This window comes from Muscardinus avellanarius, assembly GCF_963383645.1.
Source record: "Muscardinus avellanarius genome assembly, chromosome: 4".
Lineage (NCBI taxonomy): Eukaryota > Metazoa > Chordata > Mammalia > Rodentia > Gliridae > Muscardinus > Muscardinus avellanarius.
Window position 1 is genome coordinate 39,122,971 of NC_137789.1, and position 25,808 is coordinate 39,148,778.

The window sequence follows — 25,808 nt, forward strand, 5'->3', positions numbered from 1 at the left end:
TGGAAGATACTACATTTTTGTAACACACATGAATTTGTTGACCCTTCTATATATATTCAGCAAACATCGACTGAGCACCTTTCATACCCCAGGCAATGTGCTGCTGGCCCCCGAGTTTTTAACCAATGAACAGCAGAGACTCTGTCCTGACAGGTTCCAGGAGGAATAATATATCACCATTCTTCTGCTCTATCTCTGCCAGCCCATCGTGAGTCATACAATCCAAAGGGCTTAGAAACATCTAGTTTAATACATGCATTTATAGGTGAATGAGGAAAACTCCAGAGGTTAAGTGATTTGCTCAAAGCCACTCGCTGGTTACGTGAGAGCTGAGACTGGCGCACAGACCCTTGAGAGCCAGCTCTGTGCACCGATGCTGACCCCAGAGGCCAAGAAGTGCAGGCGTCTTTCCTTGTTTTTGTGAACATGGAAGCAAATCCACTTCTAGGAAGGTGACAATCAACCTTCCACACTCTCCAGAAGGTTTAGCAGTTTGCACACCAGGTAAAAGGAAGGGGTCTGAGTCCTCCAGGAGGTAACAGAGACACAGGGAGCCGCATCATTCAAAGGTCCAGGGCCTCTGGTGCCACCCTGGTTGGGGCTTTGGAGCCACAGCTAAGCACAGATATGGTGTAGTGCTCCAGGGATAAGCCAGGAGGACCTGGAGTTGAGCTCAACAGACAAGTGAAAGGCAGAGACTGGGTGGTGATGGGTCCAGGAGCCAGTGCAGAGAAAGAAACACCAGGTTTGATACAAAGGGCTGCTCTGGGCTGAGTTGTATCCCTGAGAGATGTCAAAATCCTAATCCCCAGGACCTGTTAGTGTGACCTGATTTGTAAATAGGTTCTTTGCAGATGATCAAGATGAAGTTTTAGGGAGGGCCCTGATCTCACATGACCGTGTCTTTATAATATACAGGGGCATCTGGACACAGAAACAGACACGCAGAGGGAGAAGCCAAGAAGGTGAAGGCTCCTGCCTAAGTCACCCTTGGAGATGAGGGTGGAGAATGGGTGATGCCTGGAAGGTGCCCAGCACCAGCTCTGGTGTGTGGAGGCTTGAGGACCCATCAAGGGCCTCAGGAGATTCACACATAATAAAGAACACTGTTAGATAAACCCACCATGCACTCTGGACAGAGAGTCATGGGCCCTTTAAAAATCCCAACTCCTTTAGCATCCTCAGCCTCAGGGGCCTGGGGCATCTCTGAGCAGTGTGGCCTCTGCTTGATTGGGGCAGAATCCATTCAAATTGCTGTCAGCTTGTTTTCCAGCTGTCAGCTCAGCCCATAACATCATGTATTTCCCATCAATAATTTAACTATCTCAGGAGTAGAGGCTCCAGGGGCCCTGGAGAGCTGTCTGCTCCATTCATTATTGACAGGGTGCTCTCGGCCTGCCGCTGAATGCTGGGGACCCTGCTGCAGACCAGCCACCAGCCCCGCCCAGCATCGCCATCTTCTTTTTCTGCTCTGTCCCTGAGGCTAACCCTGTTCTTTGATGTGGAGCCCTGCTTTTGTAGAGTTACCCACATCTATATCTTGCTGTCTGACAAGTAGAAATGCAAAGGTCTAAGAGGTATTTAAGATCTCTCTTAGTTCTCTGCGATGCTTAAAAAGTGTTTGTTTGCATGTAGGAATATTTATGATTTGTTTATTTCTTTTCTTTTTTTTTTTCTGAAATCCCTGCAAAAGGGCATCTTGGCAGGCCCTGGTTACAGGAACTAGCAGAATTCCTTCCTATGGCTCCTTCATACCCACTAATTGCCTTAGAAGGTGTTGGTTTTTCAGGAGGTGGTGGTGGGTGCTGTGTTGTGTTATGGACACAGAAGAAGCAGGGCTGAGGGATGGGATCAGGGACAAGGGAGTGCTGGCTGTTCCCCACCTGGTACCTTAAACAGAGGCCATTGCTGGGGTGAGAGCCAGGGCTGAAGGAACTGACTCCACCAGAGACTTGGTGAAATTCTGGCCTCATCCCACGCTGCCCGGGCCTGGGGCTGGTGGCTGAGGGAGCAGCGGGGACAGCATCTTTGAGGAGACCAGTGAGCAGTGGCATCCCGGGCAGTGGGGCATGGAGCAGAGGAAGGATGTGGGAACGCTCTACAGGGACTGCAACTGGCAGGCCAGTGTGGGGACACACAGGCTCCTAAAAGTGTCCAGGAGAACTGAGCAGTGATGGTGGTGGCAGAGCCACTGAATTTTGAACATTAATGTTAATATGATCTCCTTGGAATTCACAGTCTAAGGAAGGCTCCAATATATGATTTATAGCTTAATTACAGGTTCATCAAAAATTAATTATTGGTCATTTTCTAACCTTTTTTTTGCGGTATTAGGGATTGAACCCAGGGGCATTTTATCTCTGAGCTACACCCACAGCCCTATTTTTTATTCTTTATTTTGAAACAGGGTCTCACTGAGTTGCAAAGGGCCTCACTAAGTAGTAGCTGAGGCTGTCTGCGAACAGCGATCCTCCTGTCTCAGCCTCCCGAATGCTGGGAATACAGCATGTGCCACCACACCCTGCCTCTAACATTTATTACTTAGTGTTCTGGATACCTATAGCTATGAAACAAAACACCCCAACATTTAGTGGCTTAATAAAACTATTTATTTTGCTCTTGACTTTGTAGGTCAGATTTCTGGGAAGGACTCAGCTGAAAGGTTTATGCCTGAACTACATAGTATCACTCAAAGCACCTGGAGGACTCATTTCCAAGAGGGATTTCACTCAAACATCTAGCCCATTTAGTGCTCCTTGGTCCCCTCTCTGTCTCAAATGATGCTTTTCTCCCAGGGACTGCACATGCAGCTTGACCTTTCAACTGGGGCATCCAGGGTAGTTGCCAGAATAGGTACCTGGGATTGAACCGTGTGCGTGTGTGTGTGTGTGTGTGTGTGTGTGTATACATTTTTTTTTTTTTAAGCAGGGGCTTGCTAAGTTGCTGGGCCTGGCCTTGAACCTAAAATTCTCCTGTCTCAGCTTTCTGAGTACTGGGATTACAAGCATGCACCACCACACCTGGCTCTGTTTTTACAATCTTTACAGTGGTTCACTAAGCACACCTATGGTCACATGGGTGCACATCAGCCCAATAGACTTACTGACTTCAGACTCCCGGGATCTCATGAACATCAACGGCTGGGATGAGAGCCACTGCGAGTTACCTCTTGTCTTAAGGTTATGGGGGGGAGTCGGGCCCACAAGGCTTAGGGCATATCACCACTAGAAGAGGTGATTAGCAAAGTCCTTTGGAGAGTTTGCAACTGTCATTGAATTCCCTTTTATACTAAATGTATTGAAATGATGAAAAGGCCAAGTTGTATGGAATATATTTAAAAGTTCCACCTGCAATTCCAGTACTTGGGAGGTTGAGAAAGGAGGATGGCGGGTTCACAGACAGCCTCAGCTACTTAGTGAGGCCCTCTGCAACTTAGTGAGACCCTGTTTCAAAATAAAGAATAAAAATAGGGCTGGGAACGTAGCTTGAAGGTAGGATGCCCCTGGGTTCCATTCCTAGTGCTCAAAAAATTTTTCTAAACTAATGAATTGAGTTTAGAGACAATGTAGAGTATGTTTAGGAATACAGGCTTGAGACTCAGATGAAACTGGGCTCTCATCCTGGTCCTGTCCCTTATTGACTGTGTGGCCTTAGGATTCCTAAGCTTTTCCAGCCTCAGTAGTACTCATACTGTAAAGTTGGTATCAAAAGTTTTCATTAAGCATGACTGTGCAGTGACCACCCCAAAACAGTGACTTGAAACAGAAATGTGTTATGATTCTATAGATCAAGAATTTGGCTGGGCGTGGTGGCGCACACTTGTAATCTCAGTGTCTGGGAGGCTGAGATGAGAGGATCTCAGGTTCGTGGACAGCCTCAGCTACTTAGTGAAGCCTTCCACAACTTAGTGAGACCCTGTTTCAAAATAAAAAATAAAAAAATAGGGCTGGGCCATAGCTTAGAGGTTAAATGCCACTGGGTACCATTCCCAGTATAGCAGAAAGAAAGAAAGAAAGAAAGAAAGAAAGAAAGAAAGAAAGAAAGAAAGAAAGAAAGAAAGAAAGGAAGGAAGAAAGAAAGAAAGAAAAAAAGAAAGAGAAAAAAGGAAGAAAGGAAGGAAGGAGGAAGGAAGGAGGATGGAGGAAGGAAGGAAGGAAGGAAGGAAGGAAGGAAGGAAGGAAGGAAGGAAGGAAGGATGGATTTGGGAAAGGCTCACTGAGAGTTTCTTCTGCTTCACTTGGCTTCAGCTGGGCTCCTTGCACAGCTCTTTTTAGCTGGAGGCCAGAAGGCTTCACGCAGGTGCTGGAGCCTCGATTCCTCTCTCCATATGCTCCCGCTCTCTCTCTGTTCAGCAATCTGCCCAAGCTTCTTTGCAGTGTGGCTTCTGGCTTCCTCAGAACGAGAATAGAAGCTGCCAGGTCTCCCAAGAGCTAAACCCAGAACTGGCACAGTATCACTTCCACTTGTCTTTTGGTCCAAGCAAGTCAGAAGGCCAGACCAGGCTCAAGGTAAGGAGAAAAGGACCCCACCTCTCTGTGGAAGAAGTGGCATCCCGACCCAGGGAAGGCAGAACTTGACAGCAGCTATCTTTGAAGAACACCTACCACACCAGGCTCCAGTGAGATCATTTATGTAAAATGCACAGTATAGTGTCATTCAATCAAATATTTTCGCCAATAATTTTTTTTCAGTACTGGGAATAGAACCCAGGAGCATTCTACCTCCAAGCCACACCCCCAGCCCTATTTTTTATTCTTTATTTTGAAACAGGGTCTCACTGAGTTGCAAAGGGCCTCACTAAGTAGTAGCTGAGGCTGGCCGCGAACCGTGATCCTCCTGTCTCAGCCTCCCGAATGCTGGGATTACAAACGTGCGCCACCATGCCCAGCCTCATTTTTAAATGCTTAATCTTTTATTTTTCTCAAACTGTTTGACTTACTAATAAAGAAAATCATGGGCTGGGTATGGTGGTGCCTGCCTGTAATCCCAGTTTTTAGAAGAATGAGACAAGAGGATTGCAAGTTCAAGGCCAACTTTGGCAACTTAACAAGACCCTGTTTCAAAAAAATAAAATAAAAAGGGGGCCAGGAGTGCATCACAGTGGTAGAACACCCCTGAGTTCAATACCAAATATTACCAAAAAGAAAGTAAGAAAGTTGAAAGAAAGAAAGAAAGAAAGAAAGAAAGAAAAGAAAAGAAAGAAAGGAAAGAAGGAAAGAAAGAAAAAAGGAAGGAAGAGGGAGGGAGGGAAAAATTATGGGCTGCAGTATATATAGTTCAGTGGTAGAGTACTGGTAAGGGGGTTCAATCCCCCACATTGCATTAAAAAAAAGAAAAATCATCACACAATGGGTTGTTTTGTATCTCATAAAATAAGCTTAGCGTTCTTGGAAGTGATTCAATTAAACTAAACTTTATTGAGCGTCTGCTGTGTGTACAACAGTTCATAGCACAATCTCTGCCCTCAGGGGCCTTAGCCTATCGCACAGGGACCAATGGAAGCAGGAGATGGATTTTGGGTGGAGTTGCAACGCTGTTTTAAAAAGATAGAAGAGTGGAGCATGATGGTGCTTGCCTGTTAGCCCAGTACTAGGGAGATGAGACAGGAGGGTCACAAGTTTGAGCCCAGCCTCAGCAACTTTAGTGAGACCCTGTTTTGAAATTAAAAAAGAAAGAAAGAAAAAGAAAGAGAAAGAGAGAAAGAAAGAAAGAAAGAAAGAAAGAAAGAAAGAAAGAAAGAAAGAAAGAAAGAAAGAAAGAGCCAGTCATGGTGGCACGCACATAGCTGTAGTTCCAATACTTGGGAGGCTGAGACAAGAGGATTGAAAGTTCAAAGCTAGCCTGAGAAATTTAGCAAGACCGTAAGCAACTTGATGAGATCCTGTTTCAAAAACGGGTCAGGGGTGCTGGGCATATAGTTTAAAAGTAGAATGACCCTGGGTTTAATCCCCAGTATAAAAAAGAAAGAAAGGAAGAAAGGAAGAAAGGAAGAAAGAAAGAAAGAAAGAAAGAAAGAAGAAAAAGGAGAGACAAGTTATGAGAGGGAGGCATTATATCCTTAAAGAATTTTGAATTGAATTTTAAATTTTTACCATCACATAGCAATTGCACAGTTTCCTTATCTTTAAAATCAGGACAATAATATCTACTTGTGTCAGATAGCATAGGCTTTTTTTTATACTGCAGTAACAAAGATTCTAAAATCTTAGTTGCTTAATACAACTAAAGTTTTATTCTCACTCATGCACAATGTCCACTGTATTCCAGGCGTGGTGGCGCACGCTTGTAATTCTAGCATTTGGGAGGCTGAGACTGGAGGACTGTGGTTCACAGACAGCCTCAGCTACTTAGTGATGCCCTTCACAACTCAGTGAGACCCTATTTCAAAAATAAAAAGACTAGAATATAGGGCTGGGGCTGTAGCTCGAAAGTACAATGTCCCTGGGTTCCATACCCAATACTGCCAAAAAAAAAAGTCCACTGTGGGTCCAAGATAATTAATTCTCTAGGACTCTGTTCTCCATGGGTTGATTCAGCTTTCCAGGGAGTTTGAATGTGAACACACTTCTTCAACATGTGCTTCAAAATCACTGCAGCAGAAGACAGAGTTTAAATCCTTCAAGGCACTCAAAGTGGATCGCTTTTATTCCCACTTCATTAGCCAGAGCAAGCTAGACAGAGGAGCCTGAGTTCAAGGTGGCAAGAAAGCACAGTCCTCCCCGCCAGTGAGACAGGAGAGCCTGGCATATTGGTGAACAGCTGTGATGTCACGCCTCTGCCCCAGAGGATGGGTGTGATGATTAAGTGGGATGAAGTCAGAGTTGAGAACCCCACGTCCATGCCGAGCGGGGACTGCTGGGAGGCGGGCTAGCTCCCCGCAGCGCAGAGTGACTAACTCCTGCCCACCAGCCCAGGGGACACGACTGCCACTGCTGAGTCATTGGCTCCTGCAGGCTTTGGAATGTCCGTGTCATTTCTACAGAGTTGACACTCTCCAGGATTAAATCCGAGGATACAAAATTTCTGAATGTGTGAGATGAATAGGCACAATGACTGGAGACGGCAAAGTCTGAAAATGTTCGTGTCTCCATCCCTTCATCTTGGTCATTTGAGCTGCTGTAACAAGGCCATAGACTAGGTGACTTAAACAACATTAGTCTCTTGCCGTTCCAGGGGCTCAAGGTCAGATGCCAGCTTGGTGGGATTCTTGGCGAGGGCTCCCCTGCAGAGCTCTTGTCTTCTTGCTGTGTCCTTACCTGGTGGACAGATTGTCTCAGCTTTCTTCTTAGGTCACTAATCTCCTTCAGGAGGGCTCCGCTCTCAGATCTAATTACCTCCCAAAGGCCCCACCTTCTAATACTATTACATTGGACACTAAGCTTTATCATGTGGATTTGGGGGAAAAAAACTTTCAGTTCACAACACCTTCCAGCTAAAACCCTCAAGGCAAGACAGTAACCCCAAAGAAAGCACCTTGCTTTGTGTGTGTGTGTGTGTGTGTGTATATGTGAGTGTGTATGTACACGCGGGCGCCGTAGGGATTGAACACAGAGGCACTGTACCACCAAGCTACATCCTCAGCCCTTTTTTATTTTTCTTTTTGTTTTGAAATATGGTCGTAATAGGTTGCTGAGAGTCTCACAAGTTGCCAAGGCTAACCTCGAACCTTCAATTCTCCTGACTCAGCCTCTCAAGGACTGGGATTAGAGGCTGTATTGCCAAGCCTGACACCTTGCTTTAATATGGAAAGCCACGAACGCTCATAAAAAGCTCTTGCCTTGAGTTCCAGTTCTTCGCAGTGGCTTCAGCCTAGCTTCCTTCGTCCCCAGAAGACTCTTGGGATGAAAAAACATTATCACCACCCTTCAGCAATTAGGGCGCAAGAGAGATCGTTTGGGTTTAAATTGTACGGTTTCCGCATAGAGCCTTGGAGAGATTTAGAAACATCCACTTATTTTCCAGGCTTGTGGGATCTACTGCAGGGATAACTATGCATCATTTCACAATGTCCTCGGCGTTCTTGGGATGGGCTGCTCGGTAATTAGCCAACAATTCATTTCCCTTTAGTTTCTGTGAAGCAGGAGGGCTGGTGGCCAGCTGACCCCAGCAGGTGAAAGCGAAATCAGGAAGAGAGGAGGAAATGAGCAGGCGGGGTGAGGGGAGGGTCCCACGGAGCGGGAGGCCGTCAGGGAGCACGTGTGCTCAGAGTAATTGACTTTGACTCTTTCATCAAAAGGTTCTTCAGAAAATATTCGCTTTCCTGCTGAAATGTGCAGGAAATAGTGAAATTGCAGGTGGTTGACTCATCTCCCTTAAAACGTACACACTCAATTACACTCGCATGAGCTCATACATTCGTGAGCTCCCTCCTCTGCGTGCTCCAGAACGGGGACAGGGCAGGCTCTGCGCCCCGCAGTCGCTCCAAGCCTAGCTTGGTGCCTGGTGCATGGCAAGCTTTGAGTCGATCTTGGCTGACAAAATGAATAAACAAGTGTGTTACAAACAAAAGTGCCCGACACTGCCCAAGGCTCTTATTCTGAACATCTGTTCTTACCCATTCCCTGGGCATGGATGGCGAGGGTAATGAATGGAACGAGAAGCAATTCAGTCACAGGTTCAGAGTGGCCTCCAGCACTGGACTGCCCTGCTGCCGCCCAGGAGCAAACCCTGGCTCTGTCACTTGCCTGCGTGTGACCTTGGGCAGCCTTCCAACCTCTCAGTGCCCTGGAGCCCGCAACTATAAAATGGGGATGATAATAATAGTACTTGTTTTATAAGGTTCTAACAAGGATTGACACTCTTAGTACAGTGCCCGGGAAGTACCGGTGAGGCTGAAATGTCTGTCGGCATTGTTACTGTTAGAAATAATGTTGGTTAGCCGGACATGATGGTGCATGCCTGTCGTCCCAATATTTGGGAGGCAGAGACAGGAGGATGGCAGGTTCGCAGCCAGCCTCAGCAGCATAGTGAGACTTTCAGCAACCTAGCGAGACCCTGTTTGGAAACCAAAAAAAAAATAAGAAAAGGGCTCAGGATGTAGCTTGGAGGTTCAATCTTGGTGCTATGAAGAAGAGGAGGAAAGAAAAAAGGAAGAGGAAGAGGAGGAGGAATAAGGGAAGTAGAAAAGAAAAAAGACATAATGTCAGCTCTTGTTAGAGAATGTTGGCTCTCAGCATCATGAAAGCTAGAAAACTGTTGTGGATAAATTCCTGATCTGACCTTGTAACCCTGTGCTCTTCTTAAAGAAATTAAATTAAATTCTTCTTAAAGAATTTAGATTAAGCTTTAAACGTCAGCTCTGTTCTTGCTTGTTGAGGTTGTATTGGAAGCCATTGGTTCAAAGGAGATAGAAGTCAGACTAATCCATGAAAACGTGATGCTTTTGATTATAGTTATGAGGCTTAACAAATGTACATAATTATGACCCTGTGGATGGGAGTCCTTGTCTAGATCCAAATGCACTTGCAGATTGCAGCCCAGTTGTAAGCGCTCAATTTTGGTCCTTTCTTCTCCCTCTTATGACGGTTTTATACTGTGTCTCCTCTGCGAGGCTGGGGCTAGAACTGTCACAATCCCCTTTACTGTCTTGGTTCCAGCTTAGACTTAGCCAAAGAGAAATCCAGGTGAGATTTGGAAGGCAGAAAGCAAAACAGTGACCAACAATGTCCAGTGTCCTCTGAAAGTCATCATGGCTCCGCAGAGGTGCTGGAGCTTGCCTCTTGTCCTCCCTCTCCCTGGCTGAGGCCACGCTTCCTCCTGACTTCTCTGCCGGCCTCCCCTCTAGCAGGGGGCTGGCCAGGTTGTGCAGGTTTTCCGGTAAACTCTGACCTGTCACCCCACCCATGCTTCCTTGGATCTCCAGCCCCTCCCTTCCCATTCCTCTTCCTCAGTTTCTCCCCCACTGTGTGGGCTCCAGTTCATTTAACAACCCCTTTTTCTGTGCCATGCCTAATGGTTCTGCTTCTGGATGGGCCCCTGGCCTTCAGGGTTAGTGAAGCTGGTCTCCACAAGTGGCACCAGTAGCCTTGCTTCCCAGGTAGCCACGCCTTTGTGAGTCCCTCCACATCTAGCCATCCCTGTGTCCCTTTGGATCAAAAGAACTGTGCTACAGTAGAAGTAGCACATGCCTCTTCTGGCCCTAGGAAGGTCTGGGGACCTCCACGTTGGCACTATTAGGAGCCCTGAGCTGCGGTGTCATGGGATCCGCTACCCGGCTGGAGAGGCCAAGTGGGAAGCCTGGGAGAAGTTATGAGACTGTATGGGAAGAGACGCCCCAGTCCCAGTGTCCCTGCTGAGCTCAGCTTCCCAGCCCCCTCCAACGAAGAACAGGAGAGGAGACACAAATGGAGCCTGTGCCTAGAGTACTCCTGCCCCAGCTTCTGACTGCAGATTAGAAAGATCCCAAGTAAGGCCAGGAAACAACCAACCAACTGACCCTGCACCGCCTGCAAGAACAGGAGAAATAAGAAAACAGTTGTTTTCACATCCTTATTGTTTAGATATAATTATAGACTTACAGAAATGCTGTAAAACTACGAAGTACCCAAAAAATCCCACATACCGTTCATCCAAATTGCCCAAATGTTAACATTTACCCCCAAATAGAGCAAACTGTAAACAGGATACTTCCTCACTCCAATAGGAGCGTGTGTGTCTGTCTCCTAAGAACAAGACGCTTCTCTAGAATAAACATTGTAAATAAGAATTGTAAAACATCAGAACATTACGTTTGATAAGATATTGTCTAACTGTAGACCTTGTTCAAATTTTTCCAGTTGTCCCCATTTGTCCTTTATAGCAAAAGACAATCGCGGAGCAGGCAGCCCTCACTTGTCTCTATAACTTGTCCTTCACCCCCGGCGGCTCCGCAGGCTTTCTCTGCCTTTCACAACATCGACACTTTTCAAGCATACCAGCCAGAAAGTTTGTAGAAAGTTCCTCAGTTTACGTTTATTTGGGTTTCTTCACAATTAGATTCAGGTCAGACATTTTTGGCAGAAACATAAGAGAAGGGCTGTTGTATTTTCCCCGTGCCTGACTCAGAAGGTAAGCAATATTGATCTGTCCCAGGACCAGTCATGTTACCTTTGAATGTTTGGTTATGGTGGTTGTTGGATAGTTTTAGAACTTTATGCAAACTTACCATTTTTCCTTATAATTAATAACTAAATCTTGCAGAGTGATTTGTACCTGAAGACCATGTCACTATACTATTGCTTATGACACTCTAATACACTAATTTTTGTATCTACTGATGATTCTATTAACGAATCAGTTTATACCATGAAGACTGCGAGATGGTGATTGTTCTAATTTCATCATTCCTTCTGCATTTATTAGTTAGCATTCTACTATAAGAAAGAGCTTTCCCAAGCTAGAAAAGGAGGCTGAGGCAGGAGGCTGAGGCAGGAGGCTGAGGCAGGAGGACTACAATTTCAAGACCAGCCTGGGCAATACAGTGAGAACCTATCTCACAATATAAAATAAAAACAGCTGGAGGTACATCTCAGTGGTAAAGCATTGATGGCTTCAACCCTTAATACCAAAAAAAAAAAATTAAGAAAGGGCTTTTCCCATTTCCCCATTTATTTATATTAGTTTAACTCATCAATTCCATTTGAATCAGTGAGGTATAATCGGCTACTATCTTTTTTTTTTTATGTGCTGGGAATTGAACTCAGAGGCATTCTACCTTTGAGCTACATCATCAGTCCTTTTATATGTTATTTCAAAACAGACTTTCATTAAGTTGCTGAAGCTGGCCTTGAACCTGAAATCCTCCTGTATCTGACTACAGGCCTGTACCACCACGCCTGGCTTCATGAGTTGTTTGTGCCTAAATTGTTTTATATTTGACCTTTGGAATCGTCTTCAAACTCGCTCTTCTGTCCTTTTTATATGTTTCCATGATTCTTTACACACATTTATACTTTTTTTGGCATAAGATGTTTCAGGCAGGCTCATCTTGTACTGTCTCTTCTTGTAATCAACCATTTTCCCAAGGAGCCCTGGTTCTTTTTAGGGGGGAAGGGTATTCAGAAACCAAGATCTGAGTGCTAGTGTGCTCACTGCTGCCTGAGTGCCTCTGTGTTTTTGTCTCCCTATGTAGACAGACGTAGGAAATACATGTATGTGTACATACACATGCATATGTATACAACCACACTTTATTTTGTATCTATGTCTTTACATTATTAGTTCAACATAAATTCATCTTTTCCAACAGTGAAAAACCTGGATAGTATCATCTATAATATATATTCTTATTTTCTTTTTTTCTTTTCTTGCAGTACTGGGGATGGAAGACAGGGGCATTCTAGCTCCAACCTGCACCCTCAGCCCTATTTCTTATTCTTTATTTGACACAGGGTCTCACTAAATTGCAGAGGGCCTCAGTAAGTAGCTGAGGCTGTCCTCCAACTATGATCTTACTGTCTCAACCTCCCAAATACTGGGATTACAAGCATGTACCACCATGCCTGGCTTGTCTTATTTTCTTAACCACAGAATATTCAGGGAGCAAAATTGTCAACCCACACTATGGCGTTAAAAAAAAAAAAAACACTACTTACTTGAGTTCAGTGTTTACTGATAGTTTTCATCTCTCTCAGGAAAAATAGTACAATTTGTTCAAAAGTTTCTGAATATAGTTGTGATTGTTGTTTTAAGCCTCTGAGCTCTGGGGTGGTTTATTTTGAAAGGCATTATAGAATGATGTTGCAGATTAGCCCCCTTTTCCTAAAAGGTCTAGAGTGAGAAAGAAATTAGGTGGGACCAAATGACATCAGGGAGAGTCTTTTCCTCTGACCCCACAGGGATTAGGTGCTTGGCTTGGCATCTCTTGCATGAATCCAGGAGAACAGTGCTGGCCTGGGGGCTGAACATGACTTGAGGACATTTGTCTTGGACATCTTGTTGCTCCTGTCTTTCCTTCCTTCCATCTCTTATTCCCAGACACACACTGCTGTCTGCCTACCTGACACATCCTACCAAGGTCTCCTGGCTCTGCCTAGGCTTCTCCCAGTCCTCCATTATACTCAGTCTCTCGGCTGAATGGCGTTTGGCCCTGCGAGGATGGCTGTCTAATTAAAACAAATTCACAATGAAGTGTGAGCAATTAGCTGACAAGTTGGGTACCCTCCCCAGGGTTAAACTCAGGCCCCGGAGAAAGGTAAAAGGAACTTGTCTTTAGGACAAGTCTTTTCTGTCCTGACTCTTGACCCCTGTCTACTTTACCTGTGGGCTAGATTGGTCCTGCTAGAGATGCTGGAGAGAACGCATGCAACATATGCAGGCTTAAAATCCATCACAGATGTCTCTTTTCTTTTTTAAACCAGCCCTCACTGTGTTGCCCAGGCTGGCCTCCATCCCCTGGATTTGAATTGCTCTCCCACCTTGGCTCTCCTGAGTAGTTAGCTGGGCTACAGGTGAGTGTCACCATGCCTGGTAATTACAGATATTTATTTATCACTTGAATGGCTTAATACATAAGTAAATACATTACATTTATATACTTATGTTACTGATCTAGCAAATCCACAAGCAGTTCTAGCCCTGTAGCTCCTGATCCAGTGAACATTCTACAGTCTACCACTCCAGCAATACATGAGGTAATGTTTTAGCAGGAAAAATTGGTCAATGGAAACTAAAAGATAACCCCTGTATACCACCATCAGCACTACAGGTATAGTAATATCTATAAATAAAAGTCCTTACTCTGGATGTGTTGGCACATACCTGTAATTCAGTACTTGGGAGGCCCTGATGGAGGATCGGAGGATCGCAGGTTCAAGGCCAGTCTCAGTAACTTAGCAAGGGCTGGGAGTATCGCTTGAGTAACACACACACACACACACACACACACACACACACACACACACACACAGTCTTTGTTGAGTTGTTGCCTGACTTTGGTACAGTGTTCATTCTTCGAACATGAGAGCAGATGCCCACAAGGGTGGTGGAGTGGGCTTCAGAAGCTGCTAGAAAGCCACCTCATTGGCCACAAAAACAATTCTCAGGCTTTTCAGAAATTATTAATGGAAAATAACCTTGCAACAAGAACAGTTTCCATAATAATCAAGATGAGGACTTGCCATCATTTCACTTGAATTTTCAATGTGACACAACCTCATTCTGAAGCCCGGGGCTGTCAAGACAGGACATAACTCCTGATATGATGCCACATCGGGTGAGAAACCCACCTGCCTGTCTGAATTGTTCTCTGCAGCTAATTTCACAAGTGTCTCAAGGGCAGAGTGTGATAAGAACAAAATGAATTTCGATATTACCGAGAGATTCCCAGGGAGTTACATTACAAATTAATAAGTGGAGACTCAATGTGGAGGGATGATTAATGACTGGCTGCCTTCTCTTCTCTGGCAGGGCTTCTCAACTTGGAGTTCCTAGATGAGTTTCAGGGGATCCATGTTCCCTCAGATTACATGGGGTTCCACTTAAGGTTTTGCTTGTGCATCTTGATGAGGAGTCGGAAGTGATCTACACATTTTCCAGGGAATCCTTGACCCCTCAAAGGTGAAACATCTTGATCTACTTGAGCCTTTCTGAACCTGTGTCTCCTGAGACTAAGTGGGAGGTGGCCTCCACCTGAAGGATGTCCTGCCATGGGTGTGTTCACATTTTGACAACCCACTTCCCCTAAACAGTGACAGAAACTAGAACATCTGGATAATTCACAATCACTGTCACTACCTACTAAATTGTGAAGGTCCATCTCCCTTCAGATTCATAGGTTAAAATTTAATCCCTAGAGCAGAAGAATCTGTGAGATGCTTTGGTCAGGGAGTGTGGTCCTCACACGTGGGATTAGCGCCCCTTAAAAGAGGCTGAAGTCAGGCATGGTGGCACATACCTATAATCCCTGTATTTGGAAGGCCGAGACAAGATGATTGCAAATTCACAGGCAGCCTCAGCAACTTAGAACACTCTCCAAAACTTAGCAAAACCCTGTTTTAAAATAAAAATAAAGTAGGGCTGGTGTTGTAGCTTGGAGGTAGAATGCCCTTGAGTTCAGCTCCTAGCAGCACACACACACACACACTCAGGATGAGGCAAGCATGTCTGTCCCTCCTGGTCACGTAGAAGGTGTCTTCTAGGAGGAACAGATCCTCACCAGACCCCAAATCTGCCACTGTCTTGATCTTGGACGTCCAGGCCTTCAAGAGTGAGCATTAAAGCACCCAGTGCTACAGTTTGGGTATTAATTAGCCCCCAAAGGCTCATGTGTTGAAGGCATGGTTCTCAGGGTGGCTCTATTGGGAGGAGGTAGGGCTTAGTGAGAGGTCTTTAGATGATTTGGGGTGTGCCCTTGAAGGGGATGCAGGATCCCACCCGCTCTTTGCTCTCTCTGTTGCCTCCTGGCTACAGGGTGGGGGGATTCTTTGCTCCCCCCACTCTCACCATTGTGTTCTGTCTCAGCACAGGCCCAGAGCAATAAGTTGATGAGAATATTCGAATGCAAGAGTGCATGCACAAAAGAACTAATGGCTCAAATCTATTTCAAAGAGAAAATAGTCTAAAATCAATGATTTCTAACATTCTTTGTATTGGATTGAGACAGACTAAAAAATAATGGTCATTGGAATTTTAAGATGCGCTCTGGAAGAACAATGAAAAGAAGAGTGAGTTACATAACATGTGTGAGTGGGTGAGCCTGCGAGCTCTAGGCAAACTTCCTGGGTACGAATTTTGGCTCTACTGCACCCCAGCTGTATTATCTTGGCAGGTTACTTTACATCTCTGGGCTTCAGTTTTCTCATCTGTAAAATGAAGATGATAATAACAATAGCATAATGACTCTGTAGGGTTGTTTGTAAGGATTTGTGTTAGTCAGATTTCTGTTACTATAACAAATAGCCAAGAGAAGTCAACTAATAAGACAGAAGGTTTATTTTGGCTTACAGTTTTGGAGACTTCAGTCCATGATCAGGTGGACCCACTGCTTTTGGGGCGATGGCAAGGCAGCACATAATGGCAGGGAGCATGTGGCCGAGAAAGCCTGTTCACCTCATGGCCAGGAGCAGAAGAGGAGGAGGAGAGTCCCACTGTCCCCTTCAAGGGCACAGCTCCAGTACCACAAGACCTCCCACTAGGCTTCACATCCTAAAGGCTCCACACCTCCCAGTAGCGCTACAGTGTGGGGACCATGCCTTTATCAGATGGGCCTTTGAGTGACACTGATCCAAACTATAGCATGTTTATTGAGTTAATATTTTGTAAAGTTCACGGAATAGTGTCTAACATACAGTGAAAAGCTAATAAATGACTAAGTATTATCATCATCATCAATTTGATCTCCTGCATAGTCCAAGTCCATCCGATTAGAGTGGGTTGACTGCTAGTACAGACTCAAACTTTGAATCCATTTAGGATTCAGTGGCCATGGTAGAGAATAATCCAGTTAAATAATAATTAGATCTGATTAATCATTTCAGGAGCACCCAAGGAGTATGTGGGCAAAGATCCAGCCCATGTGATAAAGCAAAAAATATAATGATCTTAATGACCACTTTCTGAGGGCCTTTTCTATTGTAAAAATGCTTCAGATATTTCCATACTTAACCTTCATAATAATTGTATAAGGTTAGTCTATATAATTGAAGAGAAGCAGATAAAAAGGGTTCGCTAATGAAAAAACGGAGACTCAGAGAGATTTAGTCATTTTCTTAAGGTTACACAGCTGACACACATACTCTATCTTCTAGAGTTAATTTCCTCCTTACTTCACAATTATCAAACAGGAAGATGAAAATAATTTTTATTCTTTTGGGGCACTGGGGACTGAACTCAAGGGTATTCTACCTCTAAGCTATATCCCCAGCACTTTTAATTTAATTTAATTTATTATTATTATTTATTTATTTATTTATTTATTTATTTTGGTGGTACTTTCTACCTCTGGGCTATACTCCCAGACCTATTTTTTATATTTTAGTTGGAAACAGGGTCTCAGTTGCCGAGAGCCTCACTAAGTAACTGGGGTGGCTTCAAACCTGTGAGATCCTCCTGTCTCAGCCTCCCAAGCGCTGGGATTACAAGCATGCCACCATGCCTGGTTTATTGTTTTTATTTTAAAACAGGGGCTTTCTAAGTTACTAAAGGGCTTGCTAAGTTGTTGAGGCTGGCCCTCAAACCTGCAATCCTCCTGTTGCAGCCTCCCAAGTCCTGGAATTATAGGTATGCACCACCTCACCAAGTTGAGACTAATTTTATACCACCAGGCCTCTTTTATTAGCAATGCAGCTTGCTGCAAAGAATCCAGGGGAAGAAATATGGATGGGATTAATCAGTTTCTTTATCTGGTAACCTTCCTAGCTCACCTGCCCTTGCACTGTATTCTATGCCCCCTTTCCTCTTTCCTTAGCCCCTGTCCCAACACCACCATTCACCCTGTCACACGGCTTTCTGGACTGGTTGGTGCAGATTTGGGGGAGAGTTCTATTTTTAGATTTGGGCTTGTTATTGTCCATTGGTGTATTCAGTCTCTCAGCCCAGACCAATTAAATCAGAATTGGTGAGAGCAGGATCCAGGTTTCAGTAATTATTTTACAGCTCCCAAATGCTAGCCAAGGTTAAGAACCATGATATTGAGAGTGAGCCTGAGCACTCTGCAGGGGAGAGTGGGGAGGGACCGCCACTTCTCTTCCTCTGCTCTCCCCAGCCCAGAAACAACTCCACCCTCCTAACCATCCCCATAGCCATCATCTCTGTACCTGGAGTCACTCTAGAAAACCGGTCCCTCCCTGTGGTGCAGAAATGTATCAAAACTATGATGGCTGGCAGGATTTGCTCCAGGAGGAACTCTGTCTCCGTCTCATTAACCTGTCCATGCCATTTTAGCATCTCTCATAGATTAGCTTCTGTTGGAATTAGAATAGAAGTTTCTCTCTAGTTTCTGGTGGGACCACAGGTCACTGACACCCACCAGCTGGGCACCTTGTCTCTATGTGTTCATGCCCAGACCACACTTTCCACAGCTGCTCCCAGCCAGGTGCAACAGAGGCTCTTCAGCTGGGCCCCTCACCTGGTGCGAGACTCCACCAGCAGGCAGCCTTTGCTTGGAGACTTCTGCTTGCCTGGCCAAGGCTCCCCGAGCTGCACTGCATGCCCCATCCTACGCTTCCTGTGCAGACGCTGGCAAGCTCAGTGGTCTGAGCCCTCTCTGCCTTCTGCTGGCTCCACTCCTTTATCCTCACACGTGTTTCTCGGGCACATCCAATCCCATCGTGGTATCTGCTTCTCAAAAGACTGATCAAGCTGACGTCAGAAGAGCTGGAGACAACTCTTACTCTCTCCATGGCCATAACTTCCTGGCTTTAATCTAGGCTTGTGATGTATAAAATTATAACAGGGGCGTCATGAATTAGAAAACACCCTGTCTCCTCCTCTAGTGCAAGCTGGAGCAAGCTCAACTGTTGGGATAGATAGAGCATCCCCAGATCTGGGCTGAGCAGGGGGCCTAGGGCTCCCAGCAGAGGAGGGTCATGGAAGTCACAGGAATGCACACTTTGGGAAGTCCCCCCTTCTAGAATCCCCAGTGGACATGGGCATCATTGTCCCGAAGGCCAGCTCATCCTACAAGGAAAGAGGAACTTGGCAGAGAGGATTGGAAATAAAGACACCCTTGCCAAGTGGAACTAACTGATGATGGGATGCAAGAAGAAGCCAGGCAGGAGGAAGCAGCAGGGCACTTAGGAAAAATACATCTCATGGACCAGAACAATCCCCACTCCCCTTGGAGATGCTGCAGTGAGCACCTGCGTGCAGAAAGTGCTGCCGGATTTGCATCTCCCACAAAATGCTTGCCACTCTGATTGGGGTTGGATGGAATCTCAGCATAGTTTTGATTTGCATCTCCCTGGTGTCTAGTGATGTTGAGCATCTTTTCATGTATCTATTGGCAATTTGTAGCTCTTCTTTTGTGAGGTGTCTATTCAATTCTGTTGCCCATTTCTTGATTGGGTTATTTGTTTTGCTAGTGTAGACCCTTGAGCTCTTTGTATGTTCTGGATATTAGCCCTTTGTCAGAGTGGTGGCTGGTAAAGATCTTCTCCCATTCTGTAGGCTTTCTCTTTAGGTTCTGGGTGGTTTCCTTTGATGAACAGAAACTTTTAGTTTGATGCCGTCCCACTTGTTAATTCTTGCTTTAATTTCCTGCGCTTTGGAGGTCTTGTTGAGAAAGTTACTGCCTGTGCCTATATGTTGTATCATTGAGCCTATGCCGTCCTCTCAAAGCTTCACAGTCTCTGGTCTAATTTTCAAGTCTTTAATCCATCTCTAATTGATTCTTGTGCATGGTGAGAGGTAAGGATTTAGTTCCATCTTTCTACAAATGAATAGCCAGTTTTCCCAGCACCATTTGTTGAAAAGGCTGCCTTTTCTCCAGCATGAGTTTGGCCCCTTTGCCAAAGATGAATTGACTGTAAGTTTGTGAATTCATTTCTATATCTTCTATTGTGTTCTGTTGGTCTGTGTGCCTGTTGTATCAAGACCATACTGCTTTTACTACTATTGCAGAGATTCCATCTAACCCCAGTCAGAGTGGCCAACATAAAGAAGTCAAATAACAACAAATGCTGGTGAGAATGTGGGGAAAGAGGAACTCTTATACACTGTTGGTGGGAGTGCAAACCAGTTGAGCTGCCATGGAGATCAGTGTGGAGATTCCTTAGAAAACTGGGAATAGATCTACCATATCATCCAACTATATTACTACTGGATATCTTTCCAAAGGGGTTAAAATCAGAGAACTACAGTAACATATGCATACCTATGTTCATAGCAGTACAATTTGCAATAGCCAAAATATGGAACCAACCTAGGTCTTCATCAATAGATGAATGGATTGCAAAATTATGGGAAATACACACAATGGAATTTTACTCAGCAATTAAGAAGAACAAAACCATGTCATTCGCAAGAAGATGGAAATACGTGGAGAACATTATGGTAAGTGAGATCAGCCAAGCACTGAAAGAGAAGGAACATATGTTTTCTCCAATATGCCCAAACTAGGGAGTATTAGGAATACCAGAGGGACTCCAGATAATGGAGGGGAAACCTCAGCAAATCTAAAAAGGAGGGGTAGGGGAGCAAGAAGGCTGAGGTTGATTAATGGAGGAGCTACATTCAAATACGTAATAAGTGTGAATGTGGCATGGTCAACCTGGACACTCATTGTGGGGATGGGGGCATGGGAAGTGGGTGTAGGGCACCAAGCACTGTGTGAATATGTGCCATTTTCAATATGATCCACATTATGATGTGAAACTATAGTGTACCAATAAAATAAAAAAAAGAAGAAAGTGCTACCTAGGCACTTTCTAGAGGCATCCTCTAGAGAGGGGGATGCAGAAGCACGGGGTTTCTGGCAGGTGCCTGGGAGTGCGTACACACTAGCCCAGGGGCTTCCAAATGGGTCCCTTTGAGTGACTGCAGGGATTTCCTAGAAGGAGAAGGGTTCCAAAGGTGAAAGGAGGAAGTCCTCCTTGATTTCGCACCCTCCAACCAAAACCCTTTGCACCTTGAAGACTGCTTCTCAAAAGCAAGTTAAGGAGCTGGGTGTGTTGGCACACGCTTGTAATCCCAGCATTCGGGAGGCTGAGAAAGGAGGATCATGGTTCGCAGTCAGCCTCAGCTACTTAGTGAGGCCTTTTACAACTCAGGGAGCCCCTGTTTCAAAATAAAGAAGGAAACAATAAGTCTGGGAGTTTCGCTCAGAGGTAGAATGTCCTTGGGTTCCATCCCCAGTGCTGAAAAAAAAAAAAAAAAAAAAGCAAGTCTAAAACCACTGACCCTTTTCTAAGAATACCCTTTCCTTTTATCCATGGAAAAATGAAAGGCTCCCAGGAGTGCTGGTGTGCATCTATAATCCCAGGACTTGGGAAACTGAGAAAGGACAACTCCAGGTTTGAGACTAGATTCAGCAATTTAGTAAGACCCTATTTTAATTTTTTTAAAAAGCAGGGCTAGGGGTGTAGCTAGAAGGTAGGATGCCCCTGTACCAATCCCCCCAAAAAGAAAAAGGGAAATGGAAGCCCTGAGAGGCAGTAGAACTTGCTCAAAGTCACACAGCAAGTGAGCAGCAAGGCGGAAGGGCAAGAACACAGGCACCCAGCCCACGTCCTGTTCTGCTTCATGTGCCTCCATCTCAGGGAATGCGAGTCTATGGCAGTCTAGTGGCGATATCACTAGCAGCTATGTCACAAGTGGAGATTCAGCCTGGGGCTGGGTAGATGTGTCAACTTCCAGTTCAGAGAAGGTGGGACCAAAGAGGCTTCCCTGCTTTCCCCCACATTGTCATTTCTCATTTGCATCAGCTCAGGGATAGTCAAATACATCATTCCAGGGCCCGGGCGTGATGGCGCACACTTGTGATCCCAGTACTTGGGAGGCTGAGACAGGAGGATAGCAGGTTCACGGCCAGCCTCAGCAACTTATGAGGCCCTTCACAACTTAGTGAGACCCTGTTTCAAAATAAAGAATAAAAATAAGGCTGGAGGTGTAGCTTGGAGGTAGAATGTCCCTGGTAGTTCATCCCCAGTACCACACACCCCAGAAAATTACCATTGCACAAATGTTCCATCATGGAAGCAACAGAGTAGTGGAAAGAGCTAGTTTTGAAACTAGACCAATGCGGCCTTCAGCCAGGTCCTCAGATAAGCCAACATCATCTGGAGCCTTGGTTTCTTTTTCTGTAAAGTGTAGACAGCATCTGCTCTACAGGTTGCTGTAAGGATTCGAAATGTATTGGTGAAGCATCCGGCCAAAGCCAGGCGTGCAGTGGGTGCTCTCCAAAGGTGGAGTGTGTAATAGAAAGACAAAAAGCCTTGACTTTAAGGCCCCAAAGAGTTATACCATCATTGAAAAAAATCAACATACATGGTAACAAAAGAACAACAACTTTTAAATAATCTCTGCTGAGAGTAAGGAATTTAGAAGAGGGAGATAGGTGTGAGCAAAATCAATCTCTGTTATGGTTTGAATGTAGAATGTCCCCTAAAAAGGCTCATGTATTAGTAACGCAAAAATATTCAGAGGTGAAATAATCAAATCAGGGCTCTAGTCATATCAATGGATAAATAATTTGAGTGGATTCATTGGGTGGTAACCCAAGAAGGAAGGGAATGGCTGTAGGAGGAAGGCTACTGTGTAGTTAGGAGAACTACATCTGTCCCTGGCCACTTTCTATCTCTCTCTGCTTCTGGCTGCCCTTGGGTTGAGCTCAGCTTTCCTCCACCTGGCCAGGCACCACGATGTCTGCCTTGGAGAGTTCCACCTATGGACTTACTTCTCAAACCATCAGCCAAATAAACTTTTCCTCCTCTATGTTTTTGCATCAAGAATTTTGGCCACAGTGAAGAAAAGGCGATAAACCAGATCCCCAAAGAGGAGAGGAGAGAGAGAGAAGACGACTCCCCTTAAAATGTAAGGGGTGGTGGCAAGTGGGAAGGCGAAGCGGAGGGGATGGTAACATGAGAACAGAGGCAGGACCAGGGATCCAGGCCACTGAGGCACTGGGCGTCCTGCTGAAGGGGCAGGTGGAGCTTTAGAAAGTAGCACTGCTATTTCAACAGGAAGGAAAATCGTGTGAAGCTAGCACAGGTTCTGTGAGGCTTAAGGTAGTGATTTTTGGAAATGGCTGTCTGTCTGTACATGAACTTCCAGCTCCTCTAAGAGCTGAGAAGTAAGCTCCCCATTTCCTCGGGCTCGTCTCTCTGGCATCTCACCGCAGTGTTTACAGGTGAAGAAACCAAGAACCAAATGACTTAAGTGGTTTCCCCAAAGCCACACAGCTACGTGACTGACTTGAACTTTAAACCTAAACCTTCACACTGTCCAAATCCTTTAGTCCTTCCAGTTCCAACTGTCTGGTGTTCTCCATAGTGAGGCACAGAACCAGACAGACACATAATAAATACCTCGGGAAATGCCATAAACCTTGGCTGCAGTTCCATAAAGTGCAAGCACAACAGTGTTCTTCCACACTAAGTACAAATTGAAATCATGAGGGACCTTTGCTTTTTTGTGTGGTACTGAGGACTGAGCCCAGGGGCCTTCTACCTCCAAGCTATGTTCTCAGACCTACTTTATTTTTATTTGAAAACAGGATCTCACCAGGTTGGGGAGAGTCTCATTACTTGCTGAGGCTATCCTCAAACTTGGAATCCTCTCATCTCAGCCTCCCAAGTACTGGGATTATAAGCATGCACCACCAGGCCTGGCCGTGGGAGGTTTTAAAAAAGAAATATTTATCCCCCAGTTCAGAGTCTGGGGGGCAAGGCTTGGGCATCAGCATTTTTGAAAGCTCCCAGGTGTGCAGTTGGGCGTGTGAATCACCGAGCTGGTGTGCTGTACACATCTGGTCCATCCCCACACCGGCATTCCTCACGAGAGCTCTTAAACGACACACCATCTGTGCGATCCACAGGCCCTTCTGTGCTTCCTCGTCAACAGACGGGTCTCTCCCTCCCTCTCTCTTTCTCTACCATATTGCCTCTTGATTCAGTCTTCACACTGGTGGCGATGACTAATTAATCTTCCCGGAACCATGAAAGGAGACCCACTCGTGGGTGAGCCATCTGGAACTCCCCTTCGGTTGCCTTGGACTTGGGAGGATGAAAGAAAGAAAGTGGGAGCTGACTCACCCTCCAGATGCAACCGGCACACTGCGCTTGTACACGGCGGGCTGTGGTCCTCGGGGCCATACCGCTGTCCCCTGCTTCCCAATGGCTCCAGATTGTGCCTTTTCTCTTTCCACATGTGGGTGTCCACACCCACCCCACAGGTAGGGAGGCATGGACTGTCCAGGCTATTTCTACTTTAGTTCACAACGTGAATTCAGTATTTCTTCAATGGCGTGAATCTGTAAAATGCCTTGAGGGTGAGACAGCTCACTTACCCCATTGTACTTTTTTTTATAGTAGTATTCCTCTTGTGCGTGGGGGCAGGGAGGAGAGGAGCCAATTGACCACCAACTATTTATTGAATAGAGCCCTGCCCAGATTCTCTCTCTGGGAACGTGGAGCTAAGCGTGGTGGTGGCTACAGATGGCTCTGGCTGCGGTGCTCTGGGGAGGAGCGGGAGTCCCTCACGGGCTCCTCCGTGGCTGGCCCACAGCTCCTCTTGACCGCATGGTGTGCAGGGTGCCACCCCTACCCTCAAATGGGCTGTGGCTTAGACTTCTAGAAATTGAGGCAAACATTGACACTTCTTTATTTTTTGTGATACTTGGGATTGAACTCAGGGGCATTTTACCTCTGAACTACACCCCAGACCTATTTTATTTTCTATTTTGAAACAGTCTCATTAGGTTGCTGAGAGTCTCACTAGGTTACTGAGGCTGGTTTCAAACCTGTGACTCTTCTGTCTCAGCCTCCCAAGTACTGGAATTACAGGCGTGTGCCTCCCCGCCTGGACGGCACTGACTCTTCAGCATCTTCCCCTTCACTGTTTCCTGGTTTTCCCACTCCCTGAGGGGTACCCTTGGGCACTGCCCCCAAAATTCACAGGCTCTGAGATCCTTCCTTAGACTCCCTCTAGGAAACTGACCTGAGACCGAATGTTTGCAAGAGGAGATGAGAGCTGCCAAGGTGTTTATTTATTTATTTATTTTTTATTTTTATTTTTTGGTGGTACTGGGGTTCCTGGAAGCCCTTCTACCTCCGGGCTACACTCCCAGACCTATTTTTACATTTTTATTTGGAAACAGGGTCTCCTAAGCCAGCGCGCTCGACTGGCTTCGAACCTGCGCGATCCTCCTGTCTCTGCCTCCCAAGTGCGGGGATTACAAGCGTGCGCCACCACGCCAGGCATGCCAAGGTGTTTAAACCATGATGTTTCCTTCTTTATCCATTACAGGGGTAAAACATGGATGTGCAAAAGTTAAAAGGAAATCAAGTAATGATGACAATCGCATGGGACGTGAAACTGGATAGTAGACTGTTTTGATGAGTTTTAGAGGTAGAAGGTTTTGAAGGATGACAGAGACCCCCAAGAAGCATCCTGAGAGGAGGAAATGGTGTGGGCAAAAACATAAAGGCAAGAAGAAACAAGGGACAGGAGATGAAGCTGTGGGGCAAGGGTTCTCAAACCAGGCAGCCTCGGGGTTCCCCAGAGGGATTCTGAAAGCACCAAGGATACCCAGGGACACCCATCCCGTAGGTTTGGAAACCATTTCTAACAAGCTTCCAGGGAGAGTTGATGGTGCTGGTCTGGCAATCTTTCCTTAAGAAGCACTTAAAATAAGATTTAGGTTGTAGGATAAGGGGTGTGTGTGTGTGTGTGTGTGTGTGTGTGTGTGTGTGTGTGTGTGACTGAGGATGGAACCCAAGGGCATTCTACCTCTGAGCTACACTCCCAGCCCTATATTTTATTCTTTTTTTTTTTTTTTTTTTTTTTTTTTTTTTGGTGGTGGTACTGGGGTTCCTGGAAGCCTTTCTACCTCCGGGATACACTCCCATGGGCTACACTCGCAGGCCTATTTTTTAACATTTTTATGTGGAAACAGAGTCTCTTAAGCCAGCAAGGCTGGCTCTGGACCAACGCGATCCTCCTGTCTCCGCCTCCCAAGCGCGGGATTATAAGTGTGCACCACCACGCCCGGCTTAGTCTTTTTTTTTAAACAGAGTCTCACTAAGTTGCAGAGGGGCTCACTAAGTATCTGAGGCTGGCCGCAAACCTGTGATCCTCCTGTCTCAGCCTCCCAAGTACTGGGATTACAATAGTGTGCCACCATGCCTGGATAGTAGGATAGTTTTGAGAGACCAAGAATGATCTCCCATGCTCCC